We start from the raw sequence: 19,014 nt of genomic DNA on the forward strand, positions 1-19,014 counted from the left end.
AGTATCCTTGCCAAAGATTTATGGTATTGGAAGACACATTCAACACTTTATTAAATATGCATATCGGGTCCTCGCCTTCAATTTTTGAAATATACGTTCTCTTCAACGAGTAAATGATGCTTCCATTTAGATAAAACTGTGTGATAAAAAAACATTGCCTTCGCATTAGAAATCGTGAAATAAAGAATTACTGAGAAGTTACTCTGCGTTAAATGAGAACCGCAATAAACAGCGAATCCCAAACCAAGACCCGAACTAAGGCGAGATAAGTAAAGACATGACCTCTACATTTGTCCATATTGTGTAATGTTAAGGAAATCTTGTACCAAGCCTTGAACGGAAGTTCCTATTATCTTGAGGTAGCCTGAATGGACATTTCTACCAATGTATCAGTGGCTACTTTTGTCATCGCCGGCATGTGCCAACAATTCGCTGGTCTTTTTTAATACGAGAGTCATCGCTGTTCAGATCGTACAGCATTATGACAAAAAGAGACCTTTATTAAATGTATGAGAGTACCTGTACATTTAAGGAGGAGGCCGAAAAGCAAAGTGCCTCACGGCGCCCATCCCTGTGCACGCAGTCTGCAGTAACACAATTTAACAATAGAGGGAATATAATGTAATATAATTGTGTCTGGAAGACATTTTAAAGGAATGCTTTCAATAATAAGACATCTAGCAGCACTTAGGCTCGATACATTTACTATTTTTGCCGTGAAACGTCATTGAAGTCAGTCACATGCGGTCGCTCGCTTTCTAAAGCCCATGTGCCTTAATTGGATATCGTTGTCGTAACACAACAAACAGTTAATCGATGATGCATGCACAGCTAACTCAGATAGCACCGATGTCACGCCACGCATGACGCAATGAGAGCTATATTTACCCTCTTACATGGCATTCCGACAGGCATAGCTGACTGAGATATATAGATATATCTATAGATAGAATCCGTCGAACTCGCACCTATGCTCATCAGTAGTTAGAAATTTCACAAACGTACAATCTTTTTTAACAAAATTGTTATGGGTGCATGTTAGGTTATGGCTCCCCCACATTGACACGCAGGTTCCAGAAATGGCATGAAGAGACTCGGGTACCAAAGACAGGGGGTCGCAAATTCGCGCCCACCAACTTTGACCACGGCGCGCCTAATATGAATAGGTAGAGAATACAATTGTATGATTACATCGGAAAACCTCTACTAGCTGTATCATAAGGTCAGCATGCAGGCTTTCTGATGCGTTAATAGATAGCATGCTCTTTAATTTGGTGTCATTGTGTAGAGGAAAAAAAATCGGCAGATCCGACACACTCAGGGAATCGATGTTTTCGCGAAGCTTTCTGTATTGTTCGCGTTCATTGACGATATTTGGCGGTGATATTGATGACATACACCACAGTCCTGATGTGATGGTAAATGTTACCTTGCCTACACCACTTCCGTTTGTCCGCGTAGTACAAAGAACACAGGGAAAGTGTCATTCGTTCACTCATTCCTTTACGGAAGGGAGCCCAAATGAGCAATGCTTTCTGACGACGCATTTTCTTTCTCCCGTGTCATGTTAGGTGAACTGCCATGAGAGCAGAGGGGTAGGTTAATCACATGCTTCCTGACTGCGTTGGTACAGGGTCCGGATGTACCCCTTCCCTGCCTCATTTCTCTCTACTCTGTCTCTAACATTCTCCCTACCTCCTGCCTGGCCTGTCGTAGCTGTTGCTTGTGAGCACGGAGGCAAGCGCAGCCGCTGCAGCAACGCTTTTGCGGGGGGTCACAAACACAGAGTTTCATACAGTTTTTACTAGAGGGAACTCTGTCATTAGTGTCTGCGGCAGCTGCAAGCGGGGTTGTTCACCCAGCATGGCATTTATGGAAGATACATGGATTTGCCCAAATTTTGTCCTTCTGGCTTCAAACAGCTCTGCGACTTTATAAATTCGTCATTTTCAACAAGGTACTGTGTAATAGATACGCAAATAAACATTAGTAGAATTGTCCAAGGGCAGATTTCGAAAACAAAAACTCTAGCAGAGAAGCCCTATGTTGAAACCATGCCGCCACGGACGCATACATCGACAAGCGGCATAGAACGAATTTATAAATTCCTTAAGCGTGTTGACAGCCTGGTGTGTTTCTATTTGGCCACCTCAACCGCTTGAGCCGCTGCATTTAGTAGCGAATGTTCGAGCTCGCATAGTATTCTGCACTTATCAAAGTATAGATCGTTGATACTTTGGATAATGAATACAGGTAAAGCGTAATAAACAAAGCCATAAGAACGTATCAATTCCTAAGTACGAAGATCAGACAAATCCCTGTACTTCCAATCATTCCCACAGTGGCAAAACGACCGCAGCGTCAGAGTTCCCTCTAGTAATTGTTGTATAGAGCTTTATGATCACGCGATGGACGACGACGAAGTGTCTTCTTAGTAGAACGCTTCTATCTGTGTTCTCTAGTTTCTGGCGAAATCTCCGGTATTTCCTGGTGCCTCGGCTCCCTGTCTTGTGGCCATGGACGCGGAGCCTTCCAGAGGCCCTCTTGGTCAGAGGTCATCACGGCCGTCCTTCACGAGGAAGAGAGGAAGCTTGCTCAGTGACACCGTGGACACTGAGCTATACTCCGTGTCCGGTGATGGCTCATCGGATGATAGCTTCATCTCTGTCCGCAGAAAGAGGGCCAAAAGGAGGACAGTCAACGCGAAAGCATCAACGCAAGCGAGCACGGCGACTCTGAAGTCAAGTCCTGAACGCTGGCCTCGCGCCATCGTGTTCGTGCCCAAAGAACCCTCAAGCAACATCCGATTGCTGAACAGGCAAGAACTATCTGTTTTCTTGGAAGGGGTCGTGCCGAATGAAATTAAGGACATTCGCATAAATACGCGCAAAGATGTCCTCGCAATCGATGTTTACAACCGGAGTGCGCTCGGAAAACTGCAGCAAATCTCGGAGCTATGACGCATCAAATGCGTTCCTATATCGCGATGGACGATGCATCTACAGCAGGTGTAATCTATGACATCAATGTCGCCATTCACAACGCGGACTTGCCTGTCCTCGTCAAACCAGCAAGTGAGGGTATTGTCATCACGCATGTGAGCCGCCTTGGAACTTCGCGCTGGGTCAAGCTGATTTTCAAAGGAGATTGCATACCATCGCACGTCAAAGTCGGACACTTCCGACACCCTGTTCGGCCATTCGTACAAAAGCCTCTTATATTCCATCAGTGCTTTAGGCTTGGACATGTCAACGAGGTCTGTCCAAACTCGTTACTATTTCCGCGGTGTGCTGAGCCTCACGCGGAGGACACTTGCCGGGCTACTGTCCTACAGTGCAGCAACTGTCTAAGTACTGCCCTCGCATCAAGAAAGAGGTCGCAGTTCTCAAGCAAATGGTTCGGGACAATTCGTCCCACAGAGAGGCTGCTGAAACGATCCGGCGTCGGCGTCACCGAACCTCCTCAAAAAAGGCAGAGAAACGAAAGGAGAGTGGCCCTTCCATTGCAGCACCCACAGTCTCCAGTCAGGCCACAAAGGGGCTGAACAGCACAAGAAAGTCAGCTGAAAGGAACCTTTCTCAAGAAGAATGGCCTGCGCTTCCGAGCCAGCAACTTCCCAAAGAACCACAGACTGTCAATCCCGCTCGGGAGCCTACTCCTGCCGCTGATGACATGCCCACAGCAGATCGTCAAGTTACCTCAATGCTGCGTCCCCTAATAGATGCCATTCGAGTGATTTTGTCGAACATTGGAACCACGTCTGCTCGAAGTGCACTGAAAGTACTGGACACCTTAAGCCCAGTGCTTGAATCTCTCGACTAGAGACATGGCCAATCATCACCCATCCTTTCGAGAAGAAGTCAGGGAAGCGTCAATCATCCAGTGGAACGCAAGAGGACTAAAGTCACGCCTTTCAGACTTTCGTCAATATGTATATACTAATTTGTTCCCAATCATTGTCATATGTGAGCCTAACGTGTCAAAACAAGTCATATTATCGGGATACGAAGTTGTTATGTCCACAACAACTGGTGCATGCATCAAAGTCATCGTTTTTATTCGTCGAGAACTTACCTATGTTCGCCAGCCGATTCCGCCTCACGATGGCAATCAATATGTTTGCCTGACAATCAAAAAGGGCAAAGTCCTGTTTACACTTATAGGCGTCTATATATCGCCTTCAAGTAATTTTGATTCGAAAAGATTAACGAACATCTTGTGGGCGTGTCCTGCTCCATATGTCATCATCGGAGATTTTAATGCGCACCATATGGCATGGGGAACCACAAGGAGAAATGCAAGAGGGCAAAGACAAGCAAGCTTCGCCTGCAACCACGGCCTCTCACTCCTGAATGACGGCAGCCCAACGTTTATACAAGGCGTGAATTATGGCAGCTGTCTTGACGTAGCTTTCGTCTCCAGCTATTTCACAAGATGTGTTAAATGGTTTTTGGATATCAAGACACATGGGAGTGACTACATTCCCACGCACCTTATCATCAAAGGGATGTCCAAGTCCTTCCCACGGAACACCATTTGATTAATTGACTGGACTAGACCTCTGCCATGGAACATGCTTGTCGAGATGGCTTGTCCTCTGGATTAGAGGAAACAATCAAGTGTGCAATGCGAGACGCCACACGCACGGTCACGGTTTCGTCGAAGCACACTGATTTGGATATAGAGTTGGAGCGGCTTCGTGCACTCCGTCGTCGTGCGGAGCGGCGATACCGGGGTACAAAATATATTGATGACCTTAGGACAGCCAGACGACTCCAAAAGAAAATTAGGTGTCGCATGGATAGATTGGCATCACGACGTTGGACAATGTTTTGCCAGTCACTAGACCCCCGGAAGCCACTTTCCCACATCTGGAGAACCGTACGTGGTCAGCGTTCCCTCCCTGAACAACGCTTCTCGTTCAAAGCACTGGCGCTCTTCCAGAGGCGGCTGGATGTTGATGTTGCAGAAGACTTTTGTGCAAGGATCGTTGGGCCAAGCAACCGGTCCCGGCTCTCCAGCCCCCAGTGACATCCCCGTTTCACGTGACTCCCGCATGAATCTTCCTTTCACAATGGAGAACTTGAAGCGGCTCTAGCTCTATGCAGGTGTTCTTCATCCCCGGGACCAGACAGAATATCCTACGGCGCCTTGCAAAACCTGAGTGAATGCGCACGTAGAGAACTGTGAGATCTCTACAACGTATCCTGGCAAGATTGCATGGTTCCCGAAGAATGGAAGACAAGCCGCTTGGTTCCTCTTCTGAAGCAAGGCAAGTCCCCGCTCGAACTCACTTCATATTGCCCAATAGCGCTGGCAAGCTGCGTGGGAAAGATAATGAAAACGATTATCCTTGCGCACTTGGAGTGGTATCTGGAACACTACAGCATGTTCCCAAATTGCATGGCTGCTTTTCGTCGAGATCGCTCATCAATATATTGTGTTGTTGATCTCGCTACGTATGTCCAACATCAAAAGTCATACAAAAGATTATCTGCAGCTTTGTTCTTGGATGTCAAGGGGGCATACGATAACGTATCTCACGAGGGTATCCTCGATGCTCTTGAGATTGTTGGCTTAGGTGGTCGCGTTTTTCAATAGATTTCTCATTACCTTCTTATGAGATCGTTCTTTGTGTATACCGGCGATGGTCCAACCGTACGACACTACACCTACCGAGGCGTCCCTCAAGGCGGAGTACTAAGCCCCACCCTATTCAACCTCACATTGATTGGTCTCGTTGAACATCTGCCAGCAGCGATCAAGATATCAATGTACGCAGACGATATATGTATATGGACTTCAGGTGTGACACGCCCTCAAATACGTGCAAGACTTCAAAGAGCTGCTACACTGATAGCTATATACCTCCGCAACCAAGGCCTTGAAATCTTGTCGGACAAATGTGCACTGGTGGCATGTACCCGCAAACCAATGACACCCTATGCCATCTCTATCAATGGCCAGATAATTCCTTATGAGAAGACTCACAGATTTCTTGGCATAATCATTGATAGAGATTTCTCATGGAGCCCGCACGTGTCCTACTTGAAACAGCGTTTGACAGCAATCTCCGAGCTTTTCAAGTTTCTCGGCGGAAAGACTTGGGGAATGTAAGTACATGCAATGTTGGAATTTTACAGGGCTCTTTTTCTGGGCTTCTTGAGATACAGTTGGCCGGTACTGACCAACACTTGCCAGACAAACCTTCGTGCTTTACAGGCTATTCAAGCTCGGGCTCTAAGGGTTCGTCTTGGTTTCCCGAAATGCACATCAACAGTGGCGACTATTGCAATCGCCCGGGACCAACCCATACAAACCATACAACCCACGCACATTGCGGTGGAAGTCTTGAGAGTGCACATTAGGCACTTTGCCCGGGCCCGTTCCCATCATCTGCAACACTACCGTCCGAAAGGCCGCAGGCATCATTTTGCACTCTGATTTCGGAGTGTTACAACCGCCTTCCATCAGGCGTCTCCCCCGCAACTAAGCCATCGATTCCTCCATGGTGTTTGGATCGACCTGCAGTGCACCTCACCATACCAGGAATCAGAAAGAAATCTGAGCTGTCATCACCTGCTCTTAAACAACTCACTCTGCTCCTTTTGCACGAAAGGTATGCCGACCACGTACATATTTATACTGACGGATAGGCAACTCTCCAATGTTCCTCTAGAGCCATGGTATTCCCAGCGAAAGCCACCACCATCAGTTTCAAGACGTGTCACCCAACGACATCGACGGCTGCGGAACTTGCAGCTCTTCGCACTGCACTTCGTCTCGTCAGCCAAGAACAACCTCGAAGATGGTCAATATTTAGGGACTCGAAGGCAGCACTGCAGTCTTTGCTATTAGCCCTGCGACGTGGACCACACGAGCAACTGGTATTCGAGATTAGAGAATTAATCCATGCCTTGACTGAGAAAGGACACCACGTGACACTTCAGTGGCTTCCAAGGCACTGCGGCGTCATAGGAAACGAACACGCCGATAACGCTGCTCGGTCGGCTCTTCAAGGCGACGAAGAGGAACCAATACCGTTATCAAGGAGAGATGCCGCTCGAAAACTTCGAATGCTCACCCGGGATATCACGTTCTCCCTGTGGAACGCAGGAAGTTTTCAAAACAACCGGCTGCACAACTTAGACTCCTCTCTACGCCTTTGCATCCCAACTGGATTGTGCCGTGGAGAAGCTACGCTACTTTTTTTAATATGGCTAGGAGTGGCCTTTACTAATTCTGTTGCAGTCCGAATCGGATTGGCCGATGACGCCTCGTGTGATGACTGTGGTAGCGAGGAGACTCTTCAGCAGCTTCTCTGTGACTGTCCTCGCTACAATTTACAGAGACGATTGCTCGTACACGCGATAGCGCGTTTTGACGATAGACCTCTAACAGAGGAACTTATTTTAGAATGCCGAGATCACAAGCCATCTCAGCGGAGGGCGACGAGGGCACTGCTGTAGTTTCTAAGGGCAACAGACTTAGACAAGCAGCTGTAGCCCGGACAGATGTTTATAGTGCTGCCAGTGCTACTGTGCTGTGTCACCTGTGACCGATTGTGATTGTGTATCTGTGCTCCTTTCTTTATCTCTACTTTCCCGTCACTTTACCTCCCCCTCTCTCCCCAGCGTAGGGCAGCAAACCGGATCTTCCCATCTGGTTAACCTCCCTGCCTTTCCCCTTTCTTCTGTCTCTCTCTCTCTATGATCACGCTCAACTGCGGCGCCCAGAGGTCATTGTTGCGTCCCCCTGCGTGCAGCCGAGGGCATTGTGGCCGCGCACTACCGAAACGTCGTTGACGTCGCCTATCTCAACTCCCGCACCCCTGCCGTGAGCTAGCTCTCAACCACCCTCCAACGCGGCGTGCAAGGCAGCAGCAGCGGCAGTGGAAAAGTCGATGGAAGTGGCAAAGAAAGACTCGCTTTAAATCAATTGCTTGATCATGCATGGGTCACGTCCGAAAATGGGGCGGCTATCAGGTCATGGACGACTCAATCGGAGCTAAATTTAGCCTCGCGCTCTTCCTCGAGATAAATGTCGCTTGATAGTACGTTTGTCCATCCGAGCAGAATTAGTCGCGTTTGATAAAGCTCACTAGGACATAGTAGGCATAAATTAGCAAACTCAAACTGGTGTAAATCAGGCGTTATAACCTCAAGAAGTGAGCAAATTGTGGCCTAAATTTCACGCTTGTTCAGATATGCACATCTGCGTTCGACACGTACGGCTCAGAAATAACGGGAATAGCTTGAACAGCAAAACCGAGGGATATGCATCCCCATTTTGCATGGCGGGACCTAACCGTCTCCATAGGGTTCAAGCGCTGGATATTCAGCAGTCTTACTATCTTGTGGTGCCTTCAGCAATCCCAGGGGTGCCTCGCGCCGCTGGCCGTCCCGGCACGTCCTTACATAATGGTGGGCGTTGGCTGTCAGGCACGGCCAGTAATACTTCTCACGATTCCTCGCAAGCGTGCGGTAGAATTCAAGGCACCTAGAGATCAGAGCGTCATGAACAGAATGCAGAACCTCTGGCCCCCGAGATAAAGGCACAACGAGGAGATGGTTGGAAAGGACAGGTGGGAAGTTCTTCGTCACGAGGACGTCTTTTTGTGATGATGCAACTCCACGCCGAAGTACCCCATGGACGGTCTTGCCTTCCGAGTACATGACAAAGCTCCTTAGTTCTACGTCGACTCTGCTGTTCGGGTAACTTGTCTGTGCCTAATGTTCCCAGGATGGTGTCGTCGTCCTGCATGTGTTGTGGCAGCGGGCAAATGGGGACGCGTGATGGGCAGTCAGCATGAGAGTTCTTCCACCCGGAATTATAGACTACTGTGATTGCGAATTCTTGCAATCTGATGTCCGTGGTTCGAAGTGGCCTGAAGGGTCCTTTAAATTTGTCAGCCGACATCACACGTGGTGGTTGCTTACGACTTTTAAGATTCACTAAGACTTCGAGTGGGGAGAGCTGGTATTGATACGTGTACTTGTTTATCTTTCACCGGTGCCCGCTTTCCACCGGCTAACAAATCTTAAACGTTATCGCTTGGTGCAGGACGCGCCTGCATGTATCGGAAGTTTCTCGAGCGTTATCGATGCTTCTATCCGCTGTCTGTTGTCACCGACGCTTATGTAATCTGACTGTATGAGCGACGCGAATTGTCTAGTACTTTCTGGAAGACACGGGTCACCAGTGATTACTCTGGAACCTTCGATGACTCATGTATAAAAGCCAACGCATTTCGCCGTTCATCAGCTTTCGACGATAGCCGACTAGGTTCACCGCTATCGTTGTGCTTCAAGTGCAACTTGCTTTTGTGGGCAAAGGTTCGCCCAATAAAAAGTCCGTTCCGTCATTTACAGTTTTGCGACTGTTCACTGTCACTACTACGTGAAAGTATCATAACGTTGTTTACTGCGCTATACAGAGTGTTTCAACTAATACCTGTAAAACACGGGCAAAGTAAAGTGCACTTTGAGCGGGTGCACTTTGCGGCGAGTGTCATTCGCAGGCTGCCACACGGGAACGCTTAGTGACACTCACTGCAGAGCGCATTCGCCAGCGAGTGTGTTCGGCGAACTCACTTCGCGGCGGCGAAGTGTGTAGCCTCGTTAGCAATGCTTAGAAAATACATAAAGTGATATTGAAAGAAGAGTCAGGAGTAATTTTTAATAGCATTGATTTGAATTGTTAACGTTACAAGATAATAAAATGTGCCACACCGCACAAAACTACAAGAACAGCAAACAACTACTCTCGCTCTCGGGCTGTTCACGACCACGCCGGGTAATGGCTGCGCAGTTGTTTGGCGGATCGAGTCGTTTTGACTGTTGCTGGTCAAGTTGCCGTCGTTGCCGGCGCTTGTAAAGGTAGATTGTAAATGTTGTTTCTAACAATAATAAACTGTTTTCGTGCACACATTTTTATATTAAGAAATATATGCTTGCCCCTCTCACTCCTGGTCGCCATGGCCATCAATTTGGAAAGAACACTTTTCTTTCTCGTGTAGCAGCGCGCCGCCAAAGTTACACTCAGCTCGCTGAAGTGCACGCGTTAAAAGTGAACTTTACTCTGCCCGTGTGGCGCGGGTATAAGTCGGGCAAACTTTATAAAATGTACGTGCGAGTTAAGCGAAGGCAACCAACTTTGTATTGTTTGGTGTCTTCTTGAGCTTAGGTAAATAATTACCAATAATAATTAACCAATATTTAAAGCAATGATTCAAACGCAAAGTGTTCAATGTAGAAGTTGTCGTGCTTATTGAGAAATATGCAAATAACTTTTAATGCGCATGCATCAAATGGTTCATTGAGTGAAAACAGACTCGCGTCTGTCGTCTGTAGCAGCGAAAAGGCGGATAAATTTCCATTGGCTGCGACTCCACGTCACGAGCGCGCCTCGACGGAGAAGAGTGGGCGAAAGGGGGCACTGCGTTGGCGCCCCAGGGGTTGCGTGAGGGGATAGGGCATCGCCGCGACACCAAGTCACCCTCACTCTCCTAAGCCTGGAGTATCTGCACGTTCCTTGTCCGTGCAAGCTCTCGTCTGCGTTCTTACTGCGCCTAGGTAAGGCCAAATCAAATCGCACCAAGCGTCTCCACGCGCTTGCTTGCCTGCGAGGAGTCCAAAACTCGAAGTACTGCTCAGCGGCGTTCTAATGGCATTATTTCTTTTGCAGTAACTCATAGAAATTGCTTAGGCATCCTCGAATTTCATTCTGTGCTGGTAGCTACTGTGGTTTTAGATTTTCCGGGATGCAAAGCAAGCGCACAATACATGAAAAAATATCAAGTGACTACGCGCTTACTCAAAGTAACGTTAGTGCTCTCAAACATTCTACCAATGAAGGACTCTGCACGCAGCCGCATTTACCCAACCGCATGTAACCAACCTAACCAACCATGTAATATCGTGCGACACCACATTTGCTTTGCGATGCTGGTATGCAACGTGCACAGCTAAATATCGATCCCCTCTCTTAAACATGGAATGATCCTGCTTTGTTTAAGTTCCTGCAAGAAACTGCCGATTAAGCATGATGTTGATTATGTCCGCAAGCTTAATAAATGTGCAAATAATTTAGTTTGAAGGGTTTAATTTCGCACCACCGGCTCAGGTTTTATTCATCGTGTTTATAATGTTGAGAACTTCATGCGATGTGGTTGGAAGTAAAAAGAAAGACTATGGAAGGTGGTGGGGAAAGGGAGTTTCATGCGCAGGTGTCTGTAGTTCTCTGCCGAAGTAGAAAGGAACGAACGCATCAGCTATTTGGCGGTTTTGAGCGCCATGCCTGGATAAGCTATTTCTGTCATTATTTCGCCATTATTTGTCCTATTTAATGAAGAAGGGGTTCACATTTGCCCACTACTTTATTACGTTTTTTACTATGTTTTCTTAGTTTTTTATGAATGCTGCAGAAAACTGGCGAGAAAACTTCTTGTGCGCCTTCTACAGAAACCGCTTCTACTGTTACACAAGAGACAGAATAAATGAAACACACAACAGTGGGCAAGTTGTACAAGTTTCATTTATTTTGTCCTTTGTGCAACAGTATATTGAAGTAAGCAGAACGACATTGAAAGGCCTACATTGCTTCAATTGGCTTCTGCTTTCGACAGTGACCGGCTTGCGCGAGATATAAACATTTTATGTCTGCCTTTCGCCTGGCCTGGGAAGGCGCCCAGGCCAATGCTACTTGTGTCAGTGTGGTTTTTGGCATCAGCATCTTCATCGCAGCATGCAAGTACCGGCAGTGTCAGCAAGCATCATTTGAGTTCTTGAAATGCTTTGAGCTCTGGCGTTTCCCACTTAAGCTCGACGTCGGATATCATAAGTCAGTGGATCGGCGTTGCTTCAAATTTCTTGGACGAGGCTCCTGTAATAGGTATACAAGCCAGCAAATCCGCGCGGTGCGTTTTTGTCGACAGGCTGTGGGACTTTGTCATGGCAGCTGTCTTCTGGGGATCGGGGTGGACTCCAGACTTGCTAAAGACATGGCCCGGGAACCACAACTCATCATACGCAAAGCGGAACTTTTCCAGTTTCAAGGTGAAGCAGGATGCCACGATGGCTTCTAGCGTTGTTCCAGGGCATCTCAACAGCGCCTCAAAACTTCCGAGAAAATGATGATGTCAACCAAGTAGACAAGGCAGGTAGGCACTTACAGCCAGCCAACACTGCGTCCATCACGCGCTGGAATGTTGGAGGCGCTGAAATAAGACTGAATGATTACCCAGGAACTGATAGATGCCGTCCGGCGTGATAAAGGCTGTCTTCTTTCGATCCCTCTCGTCAACTTCGATTTGCTAGTAACCAGTTTTCAGATCAACCGACAAATGATTCTTTGTGTTGCAGAGTTGGTCCAGTGCGCCGTCTATCCGTGAGAGGCGGTATACATCCTTCTTTGTGATTTGGTACAGGCTAGGGAGCCTACAAAACAGCGCTTGCATGTAGGCTCCCTACTACAGGCAATGATATTCTCGCTCTGATTTCAAAACTCGCTACGTGATATGATGAATTCGTCAAGTGGATTCTTCAGCTACTATTCGATGCTTAGCAACAGGAGCTGTTTTTTTAATGATTGAATAAGACTGAACGCCCTTCGTTTATTGTTGGAGGAGAATTTTAAGCGGCCATAGCTTGAAGACCCTGGACGACTCGGAATTCTATCAAAAGCTGGTTCCGTAAGTGGGACCGTCCATTTAGAAGGGACAGCGCAGTGGAGGTCAAACGCATTCTTGGGTGTCGTAATGGCTTCCAGATAAGCGATCTCATGCCCTTCTGAATGAGAGAGAAAGAAAAACATTTTATTGCGATAGCAATTATATGGACAATCCAAGCTCATTCCTGCTATCGACTCGACGACGACGACGTAACCGTCGTCGTCGCCGTGAGGTTCCGTATAAAGTCCAACAGCGATACAATCGTCGCCGCGTGCCGTACGCTGTGTGTGCGAGTGAAATCGTACGAGGGTGAGTCGGCAATCGCGGCTCAATGTAGCGCATGCGAGGGAGGAAGACAGGCCGGAAGCGCGCGGTCTTTTTTTGCGCGCGAGGTACGGGGCCGAGGCGACGTAGAGGGAGAGTAAGGAGATTGTGAATTCTGCTCCGTTGGCTGATCCTCACAGCGCGGCCACACGGGCGCCGTATCTTGAAAGCGACCTGCGATGTGGGCGAAGTGCGCACTCGGGCAGGCCTCATCTTCAAAGCGACCTGCAATGGGTACAAAGTGCATGCGCCCAGTGCCGGTACCTTCGTACGCGCTGTGCTTTTCCCCTTCAGTCTGCATTGAAGCGAGATGAAAGACAGCGCGAAGGTCAATTTGCCCTCGGCTGTTGGCACGCTTTCGCTCCCTGGCATTTTCACAGCGAACTTCCGCGGTCATCGAGCAAGATGTGGTCATGTGTACCTGTACGCGCTTGACATCATGCTGTCTATTTAGTTAGTAAGCGAATGTTTACAACTTTATGTGGCCCATTATACTTCTATCCTTGCTTCGTATAGCTGTCTACTAATCTGATGTCGCAATCCATGCTTCGCCCAACTGCGACTTTTTTATTTTAGCGCCAACGTCTGGCGTTCATGGCTAAAGAGTTTATACTGTTGGCTGAAGTTCTGGAACATTACGCGCGCTCTTCTTCAGACCACCTGAATGATACTCCTTGACTATTGTGCACCGATGGTAATCGTGATGCCAGCGCAAGCCGGGAGGCTCACCTGACCTTCAATTGCACTTAGGATACGACTGCGAGTCCTCTCTGGCGGTATTGTTTGATTTCCACACAGCAATATCGACTTGTACTTATGAGTCGATGTCTGCACCATGTTGGCAAAGACGTCAAATCCGATTGCGTCTCATGAGCAATATTGCAGGATAGGAAAGGTCTGAAGGTAAGCCCGGTCATAAACTGCGACTTTTGTCATGCAGATTACGATCAACGTTACGAGGTGTCCTACAGCTGTCTGGATCTGAAGGCCTCCCATGCAATGTTTCATCATCATCATCAGCATCATCATCAGGCCTCCCATGCCTATATTTAGGTGCACTGCGGGATGAAGGCTGCAGTGAAAATATTACCACGAGTAGTATTTTCACTGCAGGCCTGCGATCTCCAATTACCCCCGTCTTGCGCTAGCTGATTCCAGCTTGTGCCTGAAAATTTCCTAACTTCATCTCCCCACTTAGTTTGCTGCCATTCCCAACTGCACTTCCCTTCTCTCGGTATCCATTCTGTAACACCTGGTCCACCGGTTATCCATCAGACGCATTACGTGGCCTGGCCAGCCCCATTACTTTCACTTAATCTAAATTAGAATATCGGCTATCGCCGTTTCATCTCTGATCCACACCTGTGGATCAAAGATGAAACGGCGATATATCTACTATCTTCCTGTGTCTTAACGGCAAGCCTAACATTTTTTTGTTCCATCGTTCTTTGTGCGGTCCTTAACTTGTCCTCGAGCTTCTTTGTTAACCTCAAGTTGCTGCCCCATATGTTAGCACCTGTAGAATGCAATGATCGTACACTTTTCAACGGCAGTGGTAAGCGCCCAGTCAGGATTTTGGCAATGCATGCCGTATGCACTCCAACCCGGTTATACATTTAGACATTAAAGATGTTTATTCTCTCCAACCCGGTTTATTCGTCTGTAAATTTCTTCCTCATGATCAGGGTGCTCTGTGAGTAACTGACCTATATAAACGTATTCCTTGTAGACTCTAGAGGCTGACTGTCGATCATCAATTCTTGCTCCCTTGCCAAGCTATTGAAGATTAGCTTTGTCTTCTGCATATTAATCTTCAACCCCACTCTTAAATTTTATCGGTTAAGGTCCTCAATCATTAGTTGTAATTCGTCCCCATTGTTGCTGAATAGCCAATGTCATCTGCAAACCGAAGATTGCTGAGATATTCGCCTTTGATTCTCACTCCTCAGCCTTCCCAGTTTAAGAGCTTGAATACCTCTAAGCATGCAGTGAATAGCATTGGAGAGATTGTGTCTTCTTTCCTGACCCCTTTCTTGATAGGCAACTTTCTACTTTTCTTGCGGAGAACCAAGATAGCTGTGCAATCCTTGTAGATATTTGCCAAGATATTCACGTATGTCTCCTGTACTTCTTCATTACATAATGCCTCTATGACTGCTGGTATCTCTACTGAATCAAATGCCTTTTCATAATCTATGAAAGCCATATAGAGAGGTTGATTGTACTCCGCAGATTTCTCGATTACCTGATTGATGACAGGGATATGAGCCATCGTAGAATATCCCTTTCTGAAGCCAACCTGTTGTCTTGGTTGACTTAAGTGTTGCCCTGATTCCATTCGACATTACCTTGGAGAATATTTTGTACAGTGCTGACAGCAAGGTCTATAATTTTTCAGTTCTCTAACATCTCCCTTCTTATGGACTAGTGTAACATTCGAGTTCTTCCAGCTTTCTGGTGCACTTGAAATCGTGAGGCATTGCGCATAAAGGGCCGCAAGCTTTTCAAGCATATCTCCTCCATCTTTGATTAAACCGACTGTTATTGCATCTTCTCCGGCAGCTTTTCCTCTGGTCATGTCTTTCAAGGCCCTTCTAACTTCATCGCCCGTTCTAGAAAGAGCCTCTGTATCCTGTTCATCGCTACTTGGAATGAATGTAAAGTGGCAGCTCTGGCTGCTCTGGGTACTATAGAGGTCAGTATAGAATTCTATCGCTGCTTTTATTATGTCATCGAAATTAGTGATGATATTACCGTGCTTATCTTTCAGTGCATACGTCTTGCATCTTATGAGCTTGACATTTTCATGCTTTGTGTTTCTTTATTAGGTCATTCGTTAGTTTGGAGAGCTTACGTACTGATTTTCTTGGTGCCTTACCCCCACTTCAATTGCTGCTTCTGAAATCAGCCTAGTTACGGTTTCATTTATTGCCTCTTCATCTTCCTGTACTCAAGCTGCATGTTTGTTTGCGACCAGCAGACTAAATTCTTCTTCTTTTACCCTTATTGCGTCTAGGATTGCCTATTTCTCCTTCAATAATTTTATTCTTTCTCTCGTCAAATTTAGAGAAATCCTAGAGCTCACTAACTTAAGGTCACTGCACTTTACACTACCTAACACTTCGACATCCTGCACGGTGCTGGGATCGGCAGGGAGTATGAAATTTTTTTCATTCCTTGTTTCTCCATTAGTACTCTTCCAGGGCCACTTCCTGTTGCTGCGCTTCCTGAAGAAGGTATTCATTATTCAGAGCCAATTCCTTTCCGCGGATTCTATCAACATCTCTCCTCTAGTGTTCCTAGAATCGATGCCGTAGTTGCCAACTGTTTCTTCACTAGCCTGCAATGTTTACCTTCCTGAAATAAGCAGCGAAGGATCCACTGACGACCGAGTAGTCGGCTCCTATATCAAACATAATGGTGACGTTGAGGCCGTCCAGAAAGACGTCGAGGTCAGTCATTCTTGGTTTTGTGTTGCAGTTTGATCGTAGCGTTGGATCGTTTGATCGTAGCGTTGTCCGGCTGCTATTACGTCGCGCGAGTAGGTCTCCTCTAGGCAGGACATTCACGTGGTCGTTCGCTTCTTGTGGACACTGTACGTGGACACCGAAGCCTCGTAGTCCCATTCAGTAGTATGGCCGCCGGTGGTAAATGTGACCCACTACTCCGCAGTGATAGCAAAGCGGGAGGTGATCGGGAGACCACGACACGTCCGCCTTGCTTGGGGCTTTGCGTATGCTGACAGGTGAATGGGCTGGAGGCGGCAGTGACGGGGCCTGGCGATCTAACTGCGTTGTTACATTACCCTGGTGCCAGCGCGAAGAAACGTGACTGTGAGCGGCAGGCGGCGTAGCTAATTTCTTTCGGCGGTAGTTGGTGCTACAGGCTGCAATTATGAAACTGCTAGAGTCTGCTCGATATCTTGGTGGATAATACCAGGAAAAGAAGCAATCTGGGGTACTGAGGCTGGAGCAACCTTCGGAGTACTTCGTCCACGACAGCCGTGATGGGCTCTCGAATCTCCTAGCAACAAAGTAGTTGAGCTTCTTACTTCGGCGTAAGCACTTGGCGGTTCCAGGTGTTGCCTTGTGCGCATTTCCAGCGTTTTCTCAATGACCGTGACTTCCACTGAAAATTCCGCGACTGCTTTAGGCTGTTTGCGAAATAATAGAGCGAAGAATTCTTGCTTTACAACCGGCATGAACACATGCACCATTTTTTTTAATTTCGTTTCTCTACTCGTGCCTGATTTTCGTGTTCACCAGTTTCTATTTGTTGCGCTCAATGAGTTTAAATTCTGATGGCACAATAGTATCAATGTATCTTCCCGTTGCATAAAATTATCGAACATACACACCCTCTTCAACATGTTCATAAACTCTAACTGTACAGTGCGAAATATTTAGGTGCGTGATGAGGCACTGAGGGCTAGGCTTAATTATCCTTGCGTGCATTCCTACTGTATATTCAGCGTCTTTCCCTATACCTAAACATTTCGCAAAATATTTATTTATCCGTAGTGAAATTAAAATGTCTACTTTTTTCGACCTTGTGGAAATTGCACGGTTGGTATAAAACATTTCTTTAGTGAAGGTGCATTTCCTGTTTACTGTTTTTTTTATCCAGCTCCACCAACACAAACACAGTTAAACAGACATGGACAAGGTTGCAACGACGTTTTACCGTAGTTGTGTTTTTCGTTCATCTGCCACGAAACCTCGCAGTTTCGCTCGAAAGGCCGCCCATTGACTGCGACAGCAATGTATTAGACAACTACGAAAAGTGAGACTTTTATTGTTATCGGCCGCATATATTTGGGTAAACATTCGCTTAGTAATTAAATGAACAAGCAAAGTGTCACGCAGGCACCCACAAAGATGAACAGACATAATTCGATGACCAGAATTCTCGTTCTCACGACTCTGGTATGATGAATATTGTGGGCAACTGAGAAAGAACACTTTGGGCTGCCTCTCGCGTCACGGCGTCGTGAAAGTTAAGACTGGGCAACCTTCAACAGAAAGCATCTGGGAACACACCGCTCATCAGGACACCGGTCATCTCGGCTCGCCCATAGACTTTGTACAGGCCGCAGATCAATTCCAAAATATAGCGTATGACCCACGTATTCACCCACTCACGCGGACAGCCATGCGCAGCCTTGGCCAGACTGGAAAAGGAGGGCGTGCTCACCTGCCTACCTCCCCCCCTCACCTTGGACGCGCTTGAACACATGACCTCCAAAATTGGGCACGCGGACCCTCGCACGCTTTCCTTCTCACCCATAGCATACAGGGCGTGTTTATCAATTCGACTTTATTGCACTTGTACTTTATGCGGAATATCACGGTAATGGCAAAATTTCAGCTGGAGTCGAAAAATATTTCCTATACCAATATTACAACAGCGGCGCGGCATAATTCGCACGGGTCTTTACCTACCTGTTTAAGCATGATCTTCATTTGGGTTCTGTGGAAAACTACAGCGTTTACCTTATATTACTCTCACTACACCACGCTTGCAGGACGGTAGTGTAGAAAAAAGATGTGCTGGTGTCCTATGCCCATAACACTCGTGTTTGACAATGAAACTAAGTTGAAGTTGAGGATTTTTTTCTCATTCAGGAATATACACATTACACGCGGATACTGAATGGCGCCTGAAACTATGCGTGTACTCATAATTTGAAGGATAACATTCCCGACGCAAAGCATCTCATCGAGTAATTACGTGGATCCCAGTTTGCGAAAGACTTAAGAAGTATTTAACTTACCGCATCTTATTTTAAGCGCCAGTGGGCTCAGAATGATTTCTAACTACATGCGGCTCTACAGATTCGTTTATACTTTGAGGTATTGCTTTCCGGACAATTTCAAAGTTGTTTTTTTACGGAACACGTCGCCATCCGCTCTCACTATAAAAGAAAAAGAATGTAACTCCCGAGCGAGCCATGACAGCGTTATGCGCACATGACAGGAAGGTATAAAATGTTTGGATACATTTTTGTAGGGTTTCTCGCG

The 19,014-nt window shown here is 47.0% G+C and overlaps 2 protein-coding genes across 2 annotated transcripts in view; one reads left to right on the top strand and one right to left on the bottom strand.

The window, feature by feature from the left end:
* Positions 1 to 19,014, bottom strand: part of LOC125944697 (xaa-Arg dipeptidase-like) — a 208,911-nt gene that overhangs the window by 147,549 nt on the left and 42,348 nt on the right. The gene's annotated exons all lie outside the window — the stretch shown is intronic.
* Positions 1 to 19,014, top strand: part of LOC119433349 (uncharacterized) — a 340,855-nt gene that overhangs the window by 80,097 nt on the left and 241,744 nt on the right. The window lies entirely within an intron of this gene.

This window comes from Dermacentor silvarum, chromosome 1, assembly GCF_013339745.2.
Source record: "Dermacentor silvarum isolate Dsil-2018 chromosome 1, BIME_Dsil_1.4, whole genome shotgun sequence".
Lineage (NCBI taxonomy): Eukaryota > Metazoa > Arthropoda > Arachnida > Ixodida > Ixodidae > Dermacentor > Dermacentor silvarum.